This window comes from Pan troglodytes, chromosome 1 (genome assembly GCF_028858775.2).
Source record: "Pan troglodytes isolate AG18354 chromosome 1, NHGRI_mPanTro3-v2.0_pri, whole genome shotgun sequence".
NCBI lineage: Eukaryota > Metazoa > Chordata > Mammalia > Primates > Hominidae > Pan > Pan troglodytes.
This window is the reverse complement of record NC_072398.2, coordinates 206,226,086-206,245,427: the sequence shown is the minus strand read 5'-3', so window position 1 is coordinate 206,245,427 and position 19,342 is coordinate 206,226,086. Positions and strand designations below refer to the sequence as shown.

At 39.1% G+C, this 19,342-nt stretch overlaps 1 protein-coding gene and 1 non-coding gene across 2 annotated transcripts in view; one reads left to right on the top strand and one right to left on the bottom strand.

Moving 5' to 3' along the window:
• The window catches only part of CLIC4 (chloride intracellular channel 4), a 95,300-nt gene that overhangs the window by 22,319 nt on the left and 53,639 nt on the right, over nucleotides 1–19,342 (top strand). The window lies entirely within an intron of this gene.
• On the bottom strand, nucleotides 9,973–10,079 carry LOC112207054 (U6 spliceosomal RNA). Its single transcript, XR_002941533.1, has one exon. It is a non-coding gene; the product is annotated as a U6 spliceosomal RNA (small nuclear RNA).

The window sequence follows — 19,342 nt, the reverse complement described above, 5'->3', positions numbered from 1 at the left end:
CGAGTAGCTGGCATTACAGGCGCTTGCCACCACGCTTGGCTAATTTTTGTATTTTTAGTAGAGACGGGATTTCTCCATGTTGGTCAGGCTGATCTCGGACTCCTGACATGAGGTGATCCGCCCTCCTTGGCCTCCCAAAGTGTTGGGATTACAGGTATGAGCCACCACGCCCAGCCAAAATTTTCATTTTTTTAAGATATGGGGATCTTGCCATGTTGCCCAGGCTGGTCCCAAATTCCTGAACTCAAGTAATCCCCTTGCGGTGGCGTCCCAAAGTGCTGGGTAAAAGTACTTTTGAATTATGGATTTTGGCTTCCTGTGCTACCAAATTTCACTATTTCTTGATTTTTGTGGTATTCACCTTTACAACTGAACAGGTCATATATTAACTAGCCTTTATCTAATGCTTTCTTTAAAGGAAATGTAGACGTGCTTATATTTTTAACACGTCTACATTTCTCTTAGAAGAAGAGATTAAGCTCTTTTTATTTAATTTGTCTGGAAGAAGTTGAGATAGTGTAGATCTACAGGTTTTATATTTAGTAATTTTTAAGGAGTAAAAATGAAGTCTCCTAATTTTTCTAGACTCTAAGATTATTGTTTTTAGACTTTTTCATCTTATACCACAATGAGATAATAAAGCTTAAAACATTAACATGTCGGCCGGGTGCGGTGGCTCACGCCTGTAATCCCTGTGCTTTGGGAGGCTGAGGCAGTCAGTCAGGAGTTCGAGACCAGCCTGGCCAAGATGGTGAAACCCCATCTCTACTCATAATACAAAAATTAGGAGGCATGGTGGCATGTGCCTGTAGTCCCAGCTACTCGGGAGGCTAAGGCAGAAGAATCACTTGAACCCAGGAGGTGGAGGTTGCAGTGAGCCAAGATTGTGCCACTGCACTCCAGCCTGGGTGACAGAGTGAGGCTCTGCCTCACCAAAAAAAAAAAAAAAAAAAAAAAAAAAAAAAAAAAAAGAAAACTTTAGCATGTCTGTAATTGGTAGATATAATCTCTATCATTTATTTAATGATAATTAAAAATAGCGGGGCATGGTGGCACATGCCTGTCTCAGCTACTAGTGGGGCTGAAGCAGGAGATTGAGGCTGTAGTGAGCCACTGTGATTGCACCACTCCACTCCAGCCTGGGTGGCAGAGTGAGACCCTGTCTCAAAACAAAAGAAAACAAACAAAAAAACATAATGTAAGAATCATGAAGTGACTTTAAAATCTTCATTTTATAATAATGTTATAAGTTTTCTGAAGCTACTTAATTTATCACTATACAGAATAAACAGATATATAAAAAATGATCAGTAAGTTTTTGTTTCCCTACTAAAGCCAGAATAATGGTCATGAGGTAATAGATAGCATTGGGTGCTTACTATGGGCCAGGCACAGTGTGCCAGCCATTTGCATGTGTTAGCTAATTTAATCCTCATATAAACTTTGAAATAGGTGCTATCAATACTGTTTAACACATGAGAATTAGAGAGATCATTGTTTGGGTATGGTTGCAGGGCCAGTAAGTAGCAGTACTGTAATTTGTACTAACGTCTTTGGGATTTCAGAACCTGAATCAATAACTTTGTTTATGTTATTTTTCTCTATTTATTTGAAACTTGAATGCTTTCCTAACAGAATTTCTTATGTTCTGTTTTCAGTCACCCTGAAAAAAAAATTCTGAGAATATTTAAGGATATTTCTAAAACATACTAACAACTAGTGAGCCTAGATGGTTCATTAGATGACTTTGGTTGCTTTCAGTTCTCTTGGTAAAATTTGAAAGGCAACTAAAATTTCCATTACCTCACCTCGTTGCATTTTGGGGGCCTGGTTAATTAGTATTTTATAAAGCACTTTAGAGGGTTTATTTATAAACTTGTTAAGGAACCTGACTTGAATGTCTTTTTTTTTTAATTTAAGACAGAGTTTCACTGTTGCCCAGGATGGAGTGCAGTGGTGTCATCACAGGTCACTGCCACCTTGACCTCCTGGGCTCAAGTGATCCTCCTCCTTTAGCCCCCTGAGTAGCTGGGACTTGCAGTGCCACCATGCCCAGCTAATTTTTTTTAAATTAATTTTTTGTGGAGATGAGGTCTCACTGTGTTGCCTAAGATGGTCTTGAACTCCTGGACTCAAGTTATCCTCCCACTTTGGCCTCCCATTACAGGCATGAGCCATTGTGCTTGGCCTCACATATTTTGATTTTAGGATTGTTTTCCAATTGAGAAATGTCTAAATGGTTCAAGTTTAACAAAAATCATATACTAATTTGTTAATTATTTTTCTGTGAGTTCTTTTCTTTCTGCCCTCTCCCTTTCTCCCTTCCTCCCCCTTCAGAGGTTGGTAGAAAAAAAAAAAAAGGCAAGGAAGTTTCTTTTTGTGGAGAGAGGAAATGACTGTTGGTTCAAGACTTTATCCATATTAGGTATAAACTAAATATAGACGTGTAATCCAGGAGTGAAGTCACATCTATAAAGTTTCTTAAGCAAAGCTAATGAGATCAGCCAGTGCTTTTGGATCTGTTTTTTCCCCCCTTGCTTTTGGCTCACTTACCAAACTGATTAGTCTTATAGTCTGCCTGCCTTTGCTTCTTTAAAAAAAGAATAAAAAAATTATAAGGAATCTTTCTGTAAAACAAGCACACAAATTTTTAAAAAGTTGCTTTGTATATGAAGCATAGTTACTTATGCCTCCCTTTGAGGGGAGGTTATAAATAAATTAGCTTCTTTAATTTCTTGACCTTGTCATTTTCCTCACACCAATTCTTCTTCTTTTTTTTTGTTTTTTGAGTTGGTTTTATCCTTGAGTCTTTGTCACATATTTTTACTGTGAGGCTGGACTCATCTTTGTAAGTTGTAAGAAACATGTGTTTTACTTAGTATTTTCTTGGTTTATTCCATTTTTAACCATTAAAGCAGATCTCAGTATGGCTAAATGGTAATAGGATTTCTTCTGATTGGCTGGTTAGAGAGATTGTAGTAGAACGGAATGATGGAATAAATCTGCTTCTGGTCACAGCACATGTCCTTCTCAAATAAGGACTTTGAAAAGTCCCCCAAAGCATTCTTACAATAATTATTTCCAACTCTTGTGCTCCTTCTTAGAGCCCTTTGCAAGCATTCCTAAACACTCAAGCCCTTACGAACGTGCTATGCTTCTGAAGAGAAGAACTATATACACACATCTGTGGCGCATCTTACTATAAATACTTTGGAATACAACTAATTGTGTAAAAAGTTTAGCTTAACATATTTCGGGGTTTTAGGGATCAGTTCATGAAACTAAATGTTCTCCAAGCCTAAGTTGAAATCTGTTCTGAATCCTTCTCTGACCATGTTGTTCCCTTAGCAGAACTACTCTTTCCTACTGTTTGGGGCAGTTTGTGCATTTTTATATTCTGCCACTCATCTGAATCACCTTTAATTACATTTTTGTTCCAGGCTAGAATGTAAATTCCAGGAGATCAAGGATAAGGAATTATTTTATTTTTTCTTCTTTTTATATTTTAAATTTAAAAAATTATTATGTTCTTCTAAAGACTAAGGGACTATTTTCTTCATCTTTTATATCTACCCCCTACCACAAACCTTTATATATAGGAGATAATTCATTAATTCAGTAAGCATTTATTAGTGTTTTTTGGCAAATTGGTGTGCATAGTATAGGAATATAAGCATGTAAGAGAGAATATATTAAATATTTTCTGTTATTGTGTTCTATATTACCTCATAGTAAAATACCAGAGATAAAAGTAGTATTCAGTTATTGAACTTGAGACATGTAATTGGGGTTTTGTAACTAGCTGCTCACTATATAGCTATTGGTCTAAACCTAACAGATTGGTTTAGAGAACTAGAATATTATGTAACTGGAAGGCCAGGTTCAAGTCCTATGGGTATCCTAATTGATCTGCTATCTCATGTTTGTGTATCCTAATTGATCTGCTACCTCATCTGTCAAGTGGGTGTATTTCTTGGAGGTGATGTTCAGTCCAGTTTGTATTATTTTATATGCCAGGGTAGCCTTAGGCTTGGCTTAAGCTTAGGCTTAGGCAGAAAGTTGAGCCCTGAGATTCCAACGTCAGATCCAGAGAATTAAATTCTCATAATTAGAAGCAATCTATTAGATAACAAAAATAGAGCCAATACAAATTCTTCATGATAATGGAGGCAGTTTGCCAAAGAAAGAAAATATATTTCAGGAGTGAATTCTTTGACCCGAAAGAATATATTTTATTTCCCAGGTGAACTCCTGAAAGAAAGTTTAAGGAAAGATTTTGTTTGTTGTATCTAAAATAAAGCAGACACAGAACCATTCTTCTTCTTCTTTTTTTTTTAAAGCCAGTCAAATTTATAGAATTTTCCTTCATCATATTTGAGTAACCTGTGCATTGAAATCCGAAGTAAAATATTTCAGTAAGAAACATCCTGCTATGTTATACTCTTCAGATATTTGAAGTTTTAGGCCAGCAAAGAAGATAGACAAGAATTCTGAATATTAACTTGCACAGCTGAAATACAGTGTTGAATATATAATTTTTGCAGAAACTAATTTTGTAATGTATGTATAGAGAGAGACGGAGTCTTGCTCTCTCGCCCAGGCTAGAGTGCAGTGGCACGATCTCAGCTCACTGCAGTCTCCACCTCCCAGATTCAAGCGATTCTCCTGCCTCAGCCTCCTGAGTAGCTGGAATTACAGGTGCCCGCCACCGTGTCCCGCTAATTTTTGTATTATTAGTAGAGACGGGGTTTCACCATCTTGGCCAGGCTGGTCTTGAACCCCTGACCTCATGATCCACCCACCTTGGCCTCCCAAAGTGCTGGGATTACAGGTGTGAGCCACAGCGCCTGGCTGATTTTGTAATATATTTTAATGAACATTTAAAAATACATAATCCAAAATTAAAACAAATGAGGAAGATTCATTAATTCATGTTTGTTGAGAGCTAATATTTTATACTATTAATAAAATATTGTATAGCATTTTCATGATTGCAGTTTTTCATTGTTTATTGTCATCTTCATTAATCCATTGTTCTTAGTCATTTAGAGGTCTGAAATTTGGCTTTAAGCAATATTGTGGTATATATCCTTACAGCCAATTTTCTGTGCATGTCAAGCAATTGTGTTTTAAAAGTCCCCCACATATCTCATTTACCCTCTGAATTCTTTATTTTCCTTTTGTTTACTTAAACTGTAATCTCTCTTTTTTCACACTTCACCTGGAATGTAATCTCTTAAAAAGAAAAACCTTTCTGCAGAATTTAGGTTTTTTACAAAGGGAAAATTGGATTTTTGACTCTACTACTGAACTCTTGGTGGAGTGTCTAGTTAAAATTGGTCTGAGAACTTGATGAACAGAAATAGCTGCCTTAAGCATAGATGGGGAAGAATAATATTAATTTCTTGAACATTTCATTGTTTTCTTGTACTCTTGGGATTCTTTGTGAATCTAGTTTATACTACAGTATAATGTGTATACCCTTAAGGAAAGTGGGTTGCTGCATTTTGACTTGCAGAAGCATTTCACCTATCTCCCAACATAGTTGTCTTTAGTTGATAAACAAGGGAAGACCCTGGCAGTTAGTGAATTTATCTTTGGTTAGCAGATATTTTTTTAAAATGAGGGCTAGACAATGAAAAAGTTTGAGATGCACCTTTTTTTTTTTTTTTTTTTTTTTTTTTTTTGACAGGGCCTCACTTTGTCATCCAGGCTAGAGTGCAGTGGTAAGATCATAGCTCACTACATCCTTGACCTCCTGGGCTCAAGTGATCCTCCTGCTTAAGCCTTCTGAGTAGCTAGGACTAAAGGTGTGTACTACCATATCTGGCTAATTTTCTTATTTTTCATAGAGATGGGGGTCTCACTGTGTTGTCCAGGCTGGTCTCAAAACTCCCAGCTTCAAGTGATCCTCCCACCTTGGCTTCCCAGAGTGTTGGGATTACAGGTGTGAGCCATTGCACCCAGCCAGAGATGCACTTTTTTTTGATGTAACCAAAGTGAGAATAATTATAAAGGAGCATGTTTCTTTTTTATTTTAATTTTAATTTTTTTTGTTGTATAAATGGAGTCTCCCTCTGTGGCCCTGGCTGGAGTGCAGTGGTGCGATCTTGGCTCACGGCAACCTCTGCCTCTTGGAGTCAAACAGTTCTCCTGCCTCAGCCTCCCGAGTAGCTGGGACTACAGGTGCACACTGCGACACCTGGCTAATTTCTTTTGTATTTTTAGTAGAGACGGGGTTTCACCGTGTTGCCCAGGCTGGTCTTAAACTCCTGAGCTCAGGCAGTCCGCCTGCCTTGGCCTCCCAAAGTGTTGGGATTACAGGCGTGAGCCACCACGCCCAGCTAAGTAACTTCTTTTTTAAATAAAATAATCATGGATTAATATAATAAAAACAAATTAGTGTTCTGTGTTTCTGAAATTAAGTCATTTAGTGCCAGACTTTCACATTCTAAATAGTTGTATCTGAAAATGTCTTGACTTCTCTTCCATTCTTTAAAGATGGTTTTGTTGGAAATAGAATTTTGAGTTGATTTTTATTGTTGTTATTGTTATTCTTTCAGCATTTAAAAAAATGTTCTTGACTGGGCATGGTGGCTCATGCCTGTAATCTCAGCACTTTGGGAGGCTGAAGTGGAAGATCTCTTGAGCCCAGGAGTTTGAGACCATCTTGGGCAACCTAGTGAGACCCTGTCTCTACAAAAAATTGAAAAAATAGCTGGACATGGTGGCAGGTGCCTGGTCCCAGCTACTTGGGAGGCTGAGGTGGGAGGATGGCTTGATCCCTGGAGATCGAGGCTGCAGTGAGAGCTGCGCTTCAGCTTAGGCGACAGAGCGAGACCTTGTCTAAAAAAAAAAAAGACCGAGGGCAGTGGCTCATGCCTATAATCACAGCACTTTGAGAGGCCAAGGTGGGTGGATCACCTGAGGTCAGGAATTCAAGACCAGCCTGGCCAACATGGTGAAACCCTGACTCTACTGAAAATACAAAAATTAGCTGGATGTGGTGGCGCATGCCTGTAATCCCAGCTACTGGGGCAGCTGAGGTGGGAGAATCGCTTGAACCTGGGACGCACAGGTCGCAGTGAGCCGAGATCACACCACTGTATTCCAGCCTGGGTGACAGAGTGAGACTCCATCTCAAAAAAAAAAAAAAAAAAAAAAAGAAAGTGATTCCATGTTTTCTGGCCTCCATTACTCCAAATGATAATTCAACAGTCATTCAAATTATTATTTCCTTGTATGCAGTGTGTTGTTTTTTTCTAGCTACCGTGAAGATTTTCTTTTTCTTCCTTTCTTTCTTTTTTTTTTTTTTTTTTTTGCTTTTCATTATTTCAATTATGATATACTTAGGTATGGCATTATTTGTATTGAATCTGCTTGATGTTCATGAAACTTGAATCTGTAAATTTGTCTTTATTTGGGAAAATTTTGGCCGTTATTTCTTGAAATATTTTTTTCCTCATTGTCTCCTTCTGGAACTCTAAAATATAAATGTTTTAGTATTTTCCCTTAGGTCTTTGAGGCTCTTTTTTTTCTGTTCTTCAAATTGAATAATTTCTTGGTTCTGTCTTTATGTTCACAGACCTTTCTTTCTTCTCTCTCTCTTTTCTTTCTTTCTTTCTTTCTTTCTTTTCTCTTTCTTTCTCTTTCCCTCTCTTTTCTTTTTTTTCTTTTCCTTCTTTATTCTACTGTTAAGCCAATCTAGTAATATGAAAAAATAATTTAGATATTGTAGTTTTTAGTTCTAGAATTTACATTTTTGTGTGTGATTTCTTTCCCTACTGAGATTTCCTGTCTTCCTTTATTTTGAGCATATTTTTCTTTTGTTATTTGAACATAGTTACCATAACTGCTTTAAAATCCTTGACTGCAAACTGTAGAATCTGGGTCATCTTAGGGTAGTCTCCTTGATTACTTTTTTTTTTTTTTTCTTGAGAATGGGTCAGGTTTTTCCATTTCTTCTTATAGGGAGTAATTTTGGATTATATTCTGGATATTACAAATGATAAATGATAATTTATATGTATAAATTTTGTTATGCCTGTCTTAAAAGCATTGATTTTCTTTTCTAAAGCAGGCAATTGATTAACTTACTTGAATTCAAGCTGCAAAACTGTCCCCCCATAGTAGGTGGCAGTGTACATTTCAGTTCAGTTCTCTTAGCTGGCCTACTTGGAGCCTGCTCTGTGCATGTGTGTTTCACGGATCAGCGAGAGATTTAGACAGATTTATGCAGATTTTAGGGCTCCCCTGTGCTGGTTCTCTCTCTCTCTCTTTTTAATGGCGTCTTACTTTATTTTCTTTGCAGTGGTGATGGTTGCTCTAGACTGTTTTTTGGCGTTTAAAGTCAGCAGAACTGTGAATTTTCCATTGGAGTTTTAGCTGCCCTGCATGGTGCAAGGCTAAAAGATAAAACTTGGGGAAACTTGTCCAGTGCAGTTCCCTTCCTCCAAGTGCCAACTCCCCTCCAATATTTGCCTGCTTTTGTCATTCTCCAGTGCCTTCAGGTGTTTTTGTCTGGAAGTTATAGCTGTTATGATAGGCTGAGTTGATCCTATAGGAGGAACTGCCTGGTCTTACTAGAAGACTCAAATTTATTTTTTTAAAAACAGAAACCTTTAAATTTTAGAATAGTTTTAGATTTGTAGAAAAATTGCAAAAATAATACAGAGTTCTGAAATTTATTTTAAATGAAAGTACTTCTAAAATATATTAATGCTTCCTTGACTTTTGAAAATGCTGAGTTTGGCCAGGTGTCATGGCTCATACCTGTAATCCCAGCACTTTGGGAGGCTGAGGCAGGTGGATCACCAGAGGTCAGGAAACCCTGTCTCTACCAAAAATACAAAAATTAGCTGGGCATGGTGGTAGGGGCCTGTAGTCCCAGCTACTCGGGAGGCTGAGGCAGGAGAATCCCTTGAACCCAGGAGGCGGAGGTTGCAGTGAGCGAAGATCATGCCATTGCACTCCAGCCTGGGCGACAAGAGCAAAACTCCGTCTCAAAAAAAACCCCGAAAATGCTGGGTTTAACTGCCAATTAATGTCAACATTCTGAATATAAATTCAGTAATGCAGCAATGGCCTCGGGAGCCGTTGAGGCATGTAAGACTATTTTTGTCTTTCTGCTAAATGGCCTCAGCTATTGTGCTTTTCGAACCTAAATCTCCTGTGTGTGTGTGCATGTGTGGATGGGTGCATGCGTGCATGTGTGTGTGTATTTTGTATTTCTTCCTTTGCCAACTTAGCTCTATTGATGCAGCCCATTTCCGTTAATTTTCTATTGTAATTTGTTGTGGCTCAGTACACCAGATAAACTGTTAAAATTTGTTTGAAATAAGAATAAATCGTTTCAGGCCGGGCACAGTGGCTCACGCCTATAATGCTAGCACTTTGGGAGGCCAGGGCGGGCGGATCAAGAGGTCAGGAGTTCAAGACCAGCCTGACCAACATGGTGAAACCCTGTCTCTACTAAAAATACAAGAATTAGTCAGGCGTGGTGGCATGTGCCTGTAATCCCAGCTACTCGGGAGGCTGAGGCAGGAGAATCGCTTGAACCTGGGAGGTGGAGGTTGCAGTGAGCCGAGATCACGCCGCTGCACTCTAGCCTGGGTGATAGAGAAAAAAAAAAGAAAAAAAGAACAAATAGTTTCTGAGAGCTTGAATGTTGAGTTAATGAGTCAGGTACATCATCTTTAGTATCTGGTCTTGGTGACATTGGTGCCCAGAGGCCTTTTCTCTAGATGCCTGCTGTCAATACAATCGTCGCTACCTATACATGGCTATTCAGTGTTTGAAATATGTCTAGTTTGAGTTGAGATGTACTATAATTATGAAATATACACCAGATTTTAAAGATGTAGTACAAAGAAAAGAATGTAATAACTTTTTATGTTGATCATGTGTTGAATGATGTTAGATATATTGGGTTAAATAAAAAAATTTAATCACACTTGTTTCTTTTACTTTTAAGAAAATGTGGAACGCTTCACAAATTTGTGCGTCATTCTTGAACAGGGGCCATGCTAATCTGTTTTGAATTGTCCCAATTTTAGTATTCATGCTGTCAAAGTAAGTACTCTTTTTAAGTCTTCAATATGGCTGCTAGAAAATTTAATATAACATTTGTGGCCTACATTATATTGGTCGTAGCTCTGGTAATTTATCTTACTTGATAGTAGTGTCTATGAGTGAGATGGTGGTGGTTCTGTAAGAATCTTGAGATCAAGCAGGTGAGATTCTAGCATCTCCTTCTTTGCTCTGGTGTAAGAAACTATCATAGTGGTTGGTAGATAGTATGGACCTTGGAGTTTAAACCTCAGTTTTGACACTCCTCAGTTGTATGACCTATGACAAATTACTGAGCTTCTCTGAACCTCAGTTTCCTCATCTGAAACTCATATGAAACGAGGACAACAACCCCTAATTTCATATGGTTATTGTGAAATACATAAAACTAGTTTTATATAGTGCATGTCAACTGCAAAATACACTACTCAATAAATAGTAGCTTTTAACTTGTTTCTGGACCATTTTGGTAACATTTTGATTTATTGTAGTTGATACTTATAGGGAATATAATCAAGGTAGATCCAGACTAGGAAAAAGGGACTGTAGCTTTCGTCATTTTTTTTCTTTCTTAAATTTGTTGTCATTCAGTTTTTTTCCACCACTAAAGAATATGTCTTTGATGAAGAATTTGTAAGAAAAAAGGATGGACCCTCTGTAAAAAGAAGAGATATTGCCTCCGGACAGTCAATATTTTAAATTATATGATTTATTAGTTATTCTGAAGAGATAATAGACTTTGTTCCTCCTTTTAGGCTTTTGATGAGTAAATGTGAACAAGCAGAACTCGTTTTCATCATGGGTCTATTGTGCCTAGATGGAAAGTCTGGTCATTGTACATCTGACAGTTTGTTTTAAAAAGTGGTTCTGGCTGAGATATTTCAGATTTGATTTTCCTACAGATTAAAGCCTTTCTTTCCATCTTCAGCATATACTTCAAGCAAGTAACAAAAGTACTCAAAAGAAACTCACGACATTAATTCCATTTGTTATTTCATCTAGTAGTTTTTGAATGACTACTTTGCATTTAGCATTTATTCAAAAGAAGTTCTATTATATTTAAGCAGTTTAACATTTTGGCACTGATTAGAGACAGTAATGAGATTATCATGTATAAACATTAAAAAAATAATTTTCTTAAATCTACAAAGAATAGAAAAGAAAAACATGCTTGTTATAAAAAGACAAACAGGACACAAGTATATAAAATTAATACCCCCAGGCTGGGCATGGTAGCTTACGCCTGTACTCCCAGCACGTTGGGAGGCCAAAGTGGGCAGATAGCTTGAGCCCAGGGGTTCGAGACCAGCCTGGGCAACATAGTGAAACTCTGATTCTACAAAAAATACAAAAATCAGCCAGGCATGGTGGTACATGCCTATAGTCCCAGCTACTTGGGAAGCTGAGGTGGGAGGATCGCTTGAACCCAAGAGGTCAAGGCTGCAGTGAGCCGTGATTGCGCCACTGTACTCCAGCCTGGGTGGCTGAGCGACTGTTTGTCTCAAAAAATAAAATAAAAATAATCTCCTGTCCCTACCTCTCCCCAGATCTGTCCCGAGGTAAACAATGTTAATTTTGGTTTATAGCCCTCCATACTCGAGAAGTATTTCCAAGATGTAAATGCCAGGGTTACAGATCTGTGGTATCTCTTAAAGGGATTTATTTCCCTTTCCAACCTCCAGCAAAGTATAGGCCTACCCTTACTCCCATCTTGAGGTTTCCTTGACCCAGTTGCTCAAAGCAGATATGTAGGAATTACTTGATTTCTTTCTCCCGCTTTCCACATCCAAACCATCCACACGTCTTTAGGATTATGCTACCCCAATTCAATTTAATCTACACTTTTCTTTCCATGTCCATTGCTTTTACCTGATCCAAAGCACATTTCACCACAACTACCACAAGAGGCCACCCAGCTTCAATTCTTCATCATTTGATGCCTCTGATCTGTTTTCCATATGGCAGAGTGTTATTTATTGTCTTAAATGGAAATCAGATTTTGCCCTTATGTTGCACCCATCAAAACCCTTCAGTGGTATCCTGTTACCCTGTTCTGGCATTCCTTACCCCCTTTCCCCTCCCACCAGTGGAAGCTCCATGAAGTCAGGAATATGTTCTCTGGCACATACTGTTTTATTGAGCACTTAACCACATGCTGGACAATATTTTAAGAGCTTTTCATCTATTAACTCATTTATATTCATGATAACCCTGTGAAGTAGGTATTCTTCCCAACCATTATATGTACAAAGCAACTAAGGCCCAGAGAGGTTTAAGTAACTTACCCAATATCACACTCATGCTTAAGTAGAAGAATCAATATCTCAAACCAGGCACTCTGCCTTCAGTCCTTGCTGTTAAATGTTGTATTAAATGCTTTTTTTCAACATAGTAGGTACTTGGTAAACATTTGTTAAGTTAATGAATAAATTGTTCCCTCTTTGCATAAAATTCAAACACTTAATTTGGTCTAGAAAATCTTTCACGATCTGGCCCCTGCCAACACCACTTTCTCATGTACTCATGGCAATCTTGTCACACTGGCTCTTTGCATGGCTGTTTCCTTCTCATTCTTTATGTCTAAGAGGTCTTCCATGGTCATCTAAAGTAGGTGCTTCTTGTCCTCTCTCTGAGTACTTTGTTTTACTTTAGGCAAATCATGATTAATTGTTAAATACATGGTATAGGCTTGCTATTCCCTGGGAATTTGTAAGAGATGCAGAATCTTGGTTGTCACCCCAGATTTACTGAATCGGAATCTGCATTTTTACAAGATCGCCTAATAAGTTGTGATGACATCAGAGTTTGAGAAGCTGGGATAGAAACTGAAAGGACAACTGGGCACGGTGGCTCATGCCTGTAATCCCAGTGCTTTGGGAGGCAGAGGCGGGTGGATCACCTGAGGTCAAGAGTTTGAGAACAACCTGACCAACATGGAGAAGCCCTGTCTCTACTAAAAATACAAAACTAGCTGGGCACGGTTGCGCATGCCTGTAATCCCAGCTACTCGGGAGGCTAAGGCAGGAGAATCGCTTGAACCTGGGAAGTGGAGGTTGTGGTGAGCTGAGATCGCACTATTGCACTCCAGCCTCGGCAACAAGAGTGAAACTCCATCTCAAAAAAAAAAAAAAAAAAAAAGAAATTGAAAGGACAGGTAACTGAATTTTTTTTTTTTTTTTTGAGACAGAGTCTCACTCTGTCACCCAGGCTGGAGTGCAGTGGCACAATCTCAGCTCACTGCAACCTCTGTCTTCCTGGTTCAAGCGATTATCCTGCCTCAGCCTCCCGAGTTGCTGGGACTACAGGCACACGCCACCATGCCCGGCAAATTTTTGTTTTTTTTTTTTTTTTTAGTAGAGATGGGGTTTCACCATATTGCCCAGGCTGATCTTGAACTCCTGACCTCGTGATCCATCCTCCTTGGCCTCCCACAATGCTGGGATTACAGGTGTGAGCCACCGCGTCCGGCAAGGTAACTGAATTCTTATAGTGAGACTTGAGCTTGACCTGAAGCACGGGTGTGGCAGTGATCATTTCAGGGAGGTTAATGTGATTGTAGTCACATAAGGGTCCAGATTTATGTGGCCTTATTGTACAGGATGAACGGGAGTGGGGGTGGAGCAGTGCTGTGGGTCCTCAAGGACATCAGTGGGGAAGTCATTCTAGGAAAAGAAGATGGAGAACTTTGTGAGACCTATTTTTTTTTTTTTTTTTTTTAAAGATGGAGTCTCGCACTGTTGCACAGGCTGGAGTGCAGTGGCGCGATCTCAGCTCACCACTTTAAGGGAATCTCCTGCCTCAACTTCCCAAGTAGTTGGGATTACAGGTGCCCGCCACCACGCCCAACTAATTTTTTGTATTTTTAGTAGAGATGGGGTTTCGCTATGTTGACCAGGCTGGTCTCAAACTCCTGACCTCGTGTTCCGCCCGCCTTGGCCTCCCAAAGTGCTGGGATTACAGGCGTGAGCCACTGCGCCGGGCCTTGTAGGACCTAATTTTTAAAGACTATTGTACGCTATATGGTTTTTATTTTTAATGAAACTATTATGTTAGGTAATTGATCATAATTTGGTCATTTACTGAAAGAAACAGCAACAGATAACCTTTGAAAACTACTGGAAGGTGAATCATCTCTCCCATTCAACATTTGAATGACTTCAATTCACAGTGACTTAGACTAAAGCAAGAGAACATCAAATGTACTGTTATAAGCTGAACTACTAACTCAGAGGAGGAACCACTGGCAAGCCCATAAAACTGAAACTCACAAAACCATGATTTATCGGGAGATGTTTATGTCACTTTTGAGAAAATATTAAACAGGTGCTTTTTTATTTGTAGTAAGGTCATGGAGTATATTTTGAGTTTCATTGTATTCTAAATTGAAATTTTGTACTTTTAGGGTATTCTGAAATTCTTAGGTGATTCAGATTAGACTTTGGATGCTATAGGTAATGCAAAGGCAGAAACCATTTCTTCTCTTATTCATCACCAGATCTCTGGTGTTTAGTATAGGTCCTCACATGGCTGGTGAATGAATAAAAAAAAAAAGTTTTAATTTTAAAAGATTGATATCTGTCTGCTCTTGAAGATAATATATAAATGATGGACAATAAAAGTGAGCTGTAATGTATTTAGAAACTATTAGGACTGAAGTGGAAACTAGATTAATAATTTAAAAAACACTTTATTTGGAAATAATTTCATACTTACAGACAAGTTACAAGCATAAGAGGTAGGACACAGTGGCTCTGTAATCCCACCGCTTTCGGAGGCTGAGGCAGGAGGATTGCTTGAGGCCAGGAGTTCAAGACTAACCTGGACAACAGAGCAAAACTGTCTCTACAAAAAAGTAAAAAAATTAGCCAGGCGTAGTGATGTTTGCCTGTATTCCTAGCTACTGCAGAGGCTGTGGTGGGAGGATCACTACAGCCTGGAGAGTTCAAGGCTGCAGTGAGCTATGATGGCACCACTACATTCCAGCCTGGGCAGCAGAGCAAGACCCTGTCTCAAAAAAAACCCAACAAAACAAAAACAAAAAAACAGTTCAAAGAATACTGTTTACCTAGGTTTACCTATTGTTAACATTTTACTCTATTTGCTTTATTATTTGCTCTTTCTCTCATAAGTTGCATACATTGTGGCATTTTATCCCCAAATACTTCAGTGTGGATTCCCTAAGAGTAGGGATATATCTTGTGTATGTAATGTTGTTACGTTACAGTTATAATTTCAATAAATTAATCTCTCTCCCCACCTGCCTTTTCCAGAAAACTAAGACCCAAAGAGGTTAAGTGACTTGCCCTGTGGTTAGATAGGTTCCAAATGGAAAATCCAGCCTGCTCTGCTAGTCAGGTATTAGCCCTGGTCCCTAACATCACAACAGAATCTTTTTTTTTCCCCCTGACATGCCAAATTATTTAGTAGTATAATACAGTAATAAAAATTTGTGGCCGGTCGTGGTGGCTCACACCTGTAATCCTAGCACTTGGGGAGGCTGAGGCAGATGGATCGCCTGAGGTCAGGATTTCGAGACCAGCCTGGGCAACATAGCAAAACCGCGTCTCTACTAAAAATACAAGAAATTAGCCGGGTGTGGTGGTGCATGCCTGTAGTCCCAGCTACTTGGGAGGCTGAGGCAGGAGACTCACTTGAACCCAGTGGGTGGAGATTGCAGTGAGTTGAGATTGTGCCACTGCACTCTAGCCTGGGCGACAGAGCAAGAGTCTGTCTCAAAAAAATAAAAAAGAAAAATTTGTAATTGTCTTCTGAACCAGATATAACCATCTAATAGCACTTGATCTGTAAAGGACTTTGGATCACCAAAATTGTCCTTGACATTCTATTTGGCTTAGTTTAAGTTTGAGTTTGTCCAAATTTAAGACATGATAGCGTGAAGGGAATAGACTGTTATTTACCAAATTTGACCCTAACAAACAGTGACCAGTTACTGGCCTACAGAGAGCTGAGTGCAAAAGGCATCATGAGGAATTCAAAGTTTAACCATGGGGCAAACTTCTTCATTCCAGTTTTGATTTTTTTTTTTTTTTTTTTGAGATGGAGTCTTGCTCTGTCACCCAGATTTTGTTTATCTTCAGAGTTTTTCCACATTCATTCTTTAACTTGTGTTTCACTCTATTTTCATATGTTTTTGATGGGAGGGTTTTTGTTTGCTTGGCTTTTTAAAATGAAAGATTCATGTCCATATTACAAATATCAAAAAGTGTGAAAGGTACACAACAAACAACTCCCCTAACCCCGTCCCTTGAGTGTTGTGCTGTTCTAAGTCCTTTATATGTATGAACTCATTCAGTTCTCCCAACTATCCAATGAGGTTATTATTCCCATTTTATAGAAAAGGAAAACAGGCCCAGTTTTTCAGTCACTTAGGTAGGAAGTAGTGGAGTTGTCTGAGAGTCTGGCTCTAAATTAGTGGTCTTAACCACCATTCTCTGCTGAGCAAGAGGATATCAGGATTAACTAGATTAATACATGTGAAGAGCTTGTTTTGGACGAGCAGAGAGATTTGTCTTCAATAAGGTAAATGTGAGTGAAGTCTTAATAGTCTGTCCTGGAGTTTCATCTAGCCCTGGTAATTGGGCATCCTGATGTAATTTCAAGCTAATCATTTCCTCTCTAAATGGCAAAAGCTTTTATCTGAAGAGCAGATTTCATGAATTGGTGATGCTGAGTAAGGAAATGGTAGCAACCGAAGTCTTTGCAGTATCCTCTGCTTAGCTGTTTTATTTATATAGACAGAGCTGGACACATAGTAATTCTGTAATCCCAGCACTTTGGGAGGCCGAGGCAGGCGGATCACGAGGTCAGGAGATCAAGACCATCCTGGCTAACCTGGTGAAACCCCATCTCTATTAAAAATACAAAAAGTAGCCGGGCATGGTGGCGTGCATCTGTAGTCCCAGCTACTCAGGAGGCTGAGGCTGGAGAATGGCGTGAACCCGGGAGGCGGAGCTTGCAGTGAGCCGAGATCGCGCCACTGCACTCCAGCCTGGGCGACAGCGCGAGACTCTGTCTCAAAAAAAAAAAAAGAAAAGAAAAAGAAAAAATATCTTTGCTTTTTTCTATTTAGTGAACATTTAAACTTTATGTAGACCTTTTTTTTTTTTTTTTAAAGCATCGGGTCGTAATCTATGTCAGTTGGAATAATTTAATGTGGAAGATATTTAGATTTTTTTCCCTTCTCTCCTTGTTTTCCAAAAGAATAAAGCAATCTAGGGATTCTAACCACTAAGTGCTGGAACTGAAGAATCTGTTGTTAGGCCTTGAGTTCTTTGCATGGAATGTCTTTAAGTCAAGTAACATTTTAAAAACTCTTACCATGTGCCAGGAACTGTGTGTATCCTAACTTATTTGATCCCCACAATAACATGGTATATAGTAAGTCAAGTTTCACAGATGTTAAGTAACTTACTGAAGATTACACAGCTAATGAACTAGGGAAGTCAGGATTCAAACCTAGGTATGTGTGATTCTAAACTGTGGTTTCTCACATGCTCTGCAGACCCTGTAGAAGAACAGCTTATAAAACAGCTAGACTCCAAACTTGGTTCCAGCATGTGTTTAGAAAAAATTCTGAAGAAATAGGCTGGGCGCGGCGGCTCACGCCTGTAGTCCCAGCACTTTGGGAGGCCAAGGTGGGCGGATCATGAGGTCAGGAGTTTGAGACCAGCCTGGCCAATATGGTGAAACCCCGTCTCTACTAAAAATACAAAAATTAGCCAGACATGGTGGCAGGTGCCTATATAATCCCAGCTACTTGGGAGGCTGAGGCAGGAGAATTGCTTGAACCCGGGAGTCAGAGGTTGCACTGAGCTGAGATCGTGCCATTTCACTCCAGCCTGGGTGACAGAGCGAGACTACAACTCAAAAAAAAAAAAAAAAAAGAGAAAAAGAAAAACTGAAGAAATAGGTAATAGAAGCCAGATGACTTTGCCCATTTATCGCATTGTTTTCGGACTTTAAGTTAGTCTAAATCAAAGCAACCATTTTGTGTATTTAGACGGCTAATTTAGATGAATTCATACTAAAGGTAAATGAGGTATTAAAGTTTTAAAGTTCATTCTTTAACAACACATTACTCTATACGCTCCCCAGAAAATATGTCGAGGAAAATAATTTAATGGTCAGGAGCCTGTCCTTACTTTCAGATCCTAACTTCTCTCTTCCCCTAGTCATCACCACCCCTTACCCTCAGTTCCATAAACATAAATAAAGAGAAGAATGAAGTTAAAGCTTTTCTTCTTAGGTGTTTAAAAATCTGACTATTCTAAAGACTGATTAAACTAGGTTTTCTAAGTGAGCAGTTCCTTAATCTTGACTTAGTAAAACATTAAAATATTTGGCATCTGCCATTGACCCCTATTCTGCAATATTGGAGTTAATCCAGCAGTTTCTGATTAAATACCAGTATTAGGCAATTCAAGAATTACCACAGAGGTGTGAAGGGAAGAGGGTGAGGCTAGTGAGGAACACCCAGACAGCAAAGTAAAGAAAATACTCCTTTTATAAGAATAAAACCCAAATGAATGCTAAGACTCTATCTAGAGATTCATTGTTATTTCTGTCAGTGGGATTATTTAAGTTTTCTCTTTAATCATTCGAGTTTAAAAAAATTATTATTATTATTTTTATTTTTGAGACAGAGTCTTGCTCTGTCGCCCAGGCTGGAGTGCAGTGGTGCTATCTCTGCTCACTGCAAGCTTTGCCTCCCAGGTTCACGCCATTCTCCTGCCTCAGCCTCCCGAGTAGCTGGGACTACAGGCACCCACCACCACACCCGGCTAATTTTTTTGTATTTTTAGTAGAGACGGGGTTTCACCATGTTAGCCAGGATGGTCTCAATCTCCTGACCTCGTGATCCGCCCGCCTTGGCCTCCCAAAGTGCTGGGATTACAGGTGTGAGCCACCGTGCCAGGCCAATTTTTATTTTTATTTTCTGGGATGGGGTCTCACTCTGTCACCCAGGCTAGAGTGCAGTGGTGTGATCATGGTTCACTGCAGCCTCGACCTGCCAGGCTCAAGTGATCCTCCTGCTTCAGCATCCTGAGTAGCCTGGGACCACAGGCATGAGCCACCACACCTGGCTAATTTTAAAAAATTTTTTGTGGTGATGGGATCTCACTATGTGTTTCTCAGACTGGTTTTCTAATTTTTAAGAAAACAGTAGACATGTATGTTTTTGTAACATGAAATCATAACTTTATGTAATCCAGGCCGGGTATAGTGGCTCACACCTGTAATCCCAGCACTTTGG